This window comes from Galeopterus variegatus, unplaced genomic scaffold (genome assembly GCF_000696425.1).
Source record: "Galeopterus variegatus unplaced genomic scaffold, G_variegatus-3.0.2 Scaffold138, whole genome shotgun sequence".
NCBI classification, from domain to species: Eukaryota; Metazoa; Chordata; class Mammalia; order Dermoptera; family Cynocephalidae; genus Galeopterus; species Galeopterus variegatus.
Window position 1 is genome coordinate 176,213 of NW_007726249.1, and position 4,859 is coordinate 181,071.

The following is a 4,859-nucleotide window of genomic DNA, read 5'->3' on the forward strand; positions in this document are numbered from 1 at the left end:
AGCCTACCCATGGCCCTGGGTATTCGTCTCATGGTGGTTGAGTAGCACCCACTCCAGGACCCTCAGTCTCTCTACCCCAACTCCCCACCCCTAACCTCTCCAACCCCACTCTGATTGCCCCTTTCCCCTCCCCACCAACTACCACCCACCCACCCCAGCCCCACCCTCCAAACTCTCCACCCCACCAACCCAAAGACAGAGATGAGCAAGCCATGGCTGCCATCCCATTATATATACTATATACTCTGGCCTCAGTTTCTCAGGTTCCCTTGCCTCCCCTGCGTACCCTCTGAGTTCTCTATCTTTTTACAAATTGGGCTACTCTGGCTTGGGCAGGAACATGACTCCCCTCAACCAGCCCCCTCTCCTCCCATCCACCTCCCCTGTTTTGTAAGTAATTCCTAGGCATTTCATAATGTTGTGGCTGGTAAGAATGGAACCTTTTTCTGCATAACTTCTCTCTCATTCTCATGTTTTGGACCTCAGGTATGGAGGGTTGAATGAATCATACTGCTCAGATCTTGCCATACAACGTTCTTCTTTTGCTTTGTTTTTTTCCTCAATCTCTGTTCCCAGTCCCCCACCCGACCCCCGCAATGACCTGTCCTTGTAAAACACGTGATGGTGTTTGCAGATGTTTGGATTTCTCTGGAGTAGGACTGCTAGATCAGGGAGTATTTGTGTACCTACTTCACTCGCACTGCCAGAAACTTCTCCAGGATGGCCACACCAGTCACGCCCCCAATGGCAGGACTTGAGCATTCCCACTTCCACAAGCTCCCCCCCAAACTCACCATCAGCCAAGTTCTGATTTTGGCCAATTTGATGGGTGTGAAGTGGAACCCATTGTGACTTCATTTGCATTTCTCTGAATATTCGTGGGTTTGAGCACCTCTTCATGACTCGTTAGTCATTTGGGTTTCCCCTTCGGTGAACCGTCTGCTCACATCCTTTGACCATATTGCTATTATTTCCTGTCTTTTTCTTGTAGCTTTGCAATAATTCCTCGTATATTCTAGATATTAATCCCTTGTCATTTTTAGACATTACAAATGCTTCCTTCAGTCTGTCATCTGTTTCCTTGTCACCTAGTANATCCCACATACAGACCGGCCGCTCACTGGCTGAGCGAGGTGCGGGAGCAACACCGAGGGTTGCGATCCCGTAGCCGGTCCCGGTCCGGTACGGGCGCGACACTGAGGGTTGCGATCCGTTGCCAGTCACGAAAAAAGACAAAAAGGGGAAAAATAAATAAATAAATAAATAAATAAAAAACAAACAAAAAACCCCCCAAAAACTCTCAGTAAACATTTGTTGAATTATGTTGAATTAGTTTTTGCCTCAAATCCTTTTATTTCATAATTAAAATTAAAGTCCTCAACCCCCAGCCCCAGTTCTAGTCCCCCCTGATGTCTCCCCAAAGACAGCTATGACTCTGTTGTTTTTCTGTCTAGTCCATTTTCTGCCTTCACATAGAAACAAACAACTTCAGGTATTATTTTATATGCCCGCGTCTACATCGATCCAAACAGCACAACACCAGGCACGCGGTCCTGCCCCTGGCTTTTTCCCCCGTGGCTGTGTTTCTGAGAACTTTCCATGTTGATGAGTTCAGATCCAGCTGATTCTCTCTACCTGCTGTGCATGCTGCACCTGTGCCTGCGCCACACCTCGTTGACCTGCTTCCCTGGAAGGGGCGTTAGGGTGTCTGTACTTCTGCTGTGTTCCAGGCATGGAAGGCGCTTTCCCACGCCCGCCTGTCTCCTGAAGCACAGGCTGAGAGCTTCTCTGGGTTGAGAATTTCTCTAGGTCATAAACCTAGAAAGTGGAACTGCCTGGCGGGTGGGTTTGCACATTTTCGTTTTCGCTACGTCCTGCCAAATTCCTCTCCCAAGGGGCTGTACCCACTTACTGCAGGATGTGAGACTCCCGCGTGCCCACATCTGCAGCAGCGTTTGATCTCATCAGTGGGTTTCCTTTTACAGCCCTTTATACTTTCAAAGGGCTTTCAATTCTCTTGTCTCCTTTAAGCCTACCCATGGCCCTGGGTATTCGTCTCATGGTGGTTGAGTAGCACCCACTCCAGGACCNTGGCAGGACTTGAGCATTCCCACTTCCACAAGCTCCCCCCCAAACTCACCATCAGCCAAGTTCTGATTTTGGCCAATTTGATGGGTGTGAAGTGGAACCCATTGTGACTTCATTTGCATTTCTCTGAATATTCGTGGGTTTGAGCACCTCTTCATGACTCGTTAGTCATTTGGGTTTCCCCTTCGGTGAACCGTCTGCTCACATCCTTTGACCATATTGCTATTATTTCCTGTCTTTTTCTTGTAGCTTTGCAATAATTCCTCGTATATTCTAGATATTAATCCCTTGTCATTTTTAGACATTACAAATGCTTCCTTCAGTCTGTCATCTGTTTCCTTGTCACCTAGTACCCTTGTTTATGGTGCCCTTTATTGTTAAAAATACGCTTCATTTTAATCTAATCAAGTCCATCAATGCTTTGCCATTTGGATCACTATTAGAAGATCTTTCTCTACCTGTAGGTCATAAAGATATTTTTCTATATTTTCTTTCATTAGCTTTATAATTTTACATCTCACACCTCTGCCGTGGGTGTGGTACGTAAGGTTTAGAGACCCAACTTTATTTCTCTCCATAGGGTGAACCAGTCTTTCCCACACAATCGACCAAACAGCTCGTCCTCTCGTTGTTCATTTTTTTCCCCCCTTTTTGTCTTTTTTCGTGACCAGCAACGGGTCGCAACCCTCAGTGTCGCGCCCGTACCGGACCAGGACCAGCAACGGGATCGCAACCCTCGGTGTTGCTCCCGCACCTTGCTCAGCCAGTGAGCGGCCGGTCTGTATGTGGGATCCGAACCCTCGGCGGGAGCGCCGCCGCGCTCCCAAGCGGTGCACTGTAGCAGTGCGCCACCGGGCCAGCCCTCATTGTTCATTTTAAGTACATGGGTCTATTGTCGAATGAACTATTCTGTTCCACATGGTCTTTATCAGTAGAGCTTTATAGAATGTTTAGTATATGGTACAGTGAATTACTCTTATTCACTCTCCTTTTTCAAAATTTGCTTAATTATACGCTTTTTCTTCTTCTGTTTACATTTTAAGATCCATCTGTCAAGTTCCTCAAACGACAGCTATGCTTTTGAGATTTCACTGAATTGTGAGTTTGGGGAAGAGCTGACATCACTGCAGCATTAATTTATCCCATCCATGAACATGGTACACCCTTCATTTGTTCAGAGCTTCTATGTCTTTTCAGAGTTTTCATTTTTCTTTGGGTATTTGGGTGTGGCAGGAGTGAAAGGTGTCAGCACCCCTCCCTAACTTGACACCTCTGCAGCTGTCCTATGTTATAGATGATTTTAAGCAACTCACCCAAGTCCACACAGCTGGCAGAGCAGAGACACATAATACAGAACAAATCTCTCTACAGCAAACCTTATTATCATCTGAAAAGTCTGTTTCATGAAGGATTTGCTAGACCTAAGGCAGTAGCTCCTTGTTAAGTTGTACCATTCATCACAAAGAGGTTCCACTTCACATGTGGAAAACCTGGGGTTCCTCATGTGCCCTGTACACAAGGCCTGGCCCTCAGGGAGGGATGAGTTATTACGCCCATCTCACTCAGTTACCAGTTGCCTGTTGCCCATACCCACTCTCAGCCAGCCCTAGCTCTTCCAACAAGCCCAGATAGGCAGCAAAGGCCTTATGTATCACGTCTTCCTCGTGGACTCTCCTAGTGAAAACAGCTTTCCTGAGCCTGTCCTCACCTCACCCTCCCCAAAGGCTTCCTCCATTCCTGATGCTGAGCTTCAAGGCTCAGCTCCAACCCACACCTCCTCCTTGAAGCCCTCCAGGATCTCTCCAGCTCATAGGGGTCTCTTCCCCTCACTGTAGGCAGTCTGGCCTTGGAGAAAAAGACTGGGATGAGCTAAACCAAACATTCTCAAAGACATTTCTGGCAACAAAATCCTTTCAAATGAAATTGTAGTGCAGTGAGGTAACTTAGTTTCTCAGATCACCTGGGTCTCTGGATCTAGATTCCAACTCTGCCACTCATGAGTGTGTGACCTTGAATAAGTCACTACACTTCTCTGAGCCTTAGTTTCTCGATCTACTGAAAGGCAATAGTAACTGTACTGACTCCTAGGATTGTTGTGAGGAGTAAATGAGATGATATTTGAAAAGCACCTGGCATGTAGTGAGCAACCAATAAATAATAGCTCTTAGGAGGTAGAGTTAGTTTGTAAACACATCCAAGGGGAGCCACGCCAGATGAAGGGAGCTGGGGAGGGCCTGTCCCCCACTAACTTGTCTACTCACCTCACTCCCCGAAGCACATCCCCAGAACCCTAAAATCCCATGGTCTGAATCACTGATCCAGGCTCTGTAGAATAATGTTCATAATTTAAAATCTGAAATAAACAAAGGTGATTCCTTAATACAGTGCAGACCTTGAGAAGGGGCAGGTCTTGTGTCTAAAATTAAAGAATAAGAACTAAGGAGCATCCCCAAGATCCATTCAGAGCCACTGGAAGCAGATCCCCTCAGTGGGGGCTCCCAGGAGGAAACTGATTCGTGCAGAAGGTGCATGGGATGGGTTTCCAAGAGCACTTGTCATGGTAAGAGGAAAATGATTTTACCAGTGTGAGGAGAGCTATGCACAAGTGCCCTTAACTATCAGGACCATAAACCAGGAGATTATTTTGTTAACAAATCACTGAGGGGCCGGCCCGGTGGCGCACTGCTACAGTGCGCCACTTAAGAGCGCGTCGGCGCTCCTGCCGAGGGTTCGGATCCCACATACAGACCGGTTCCCGCTCACTGGCTGAG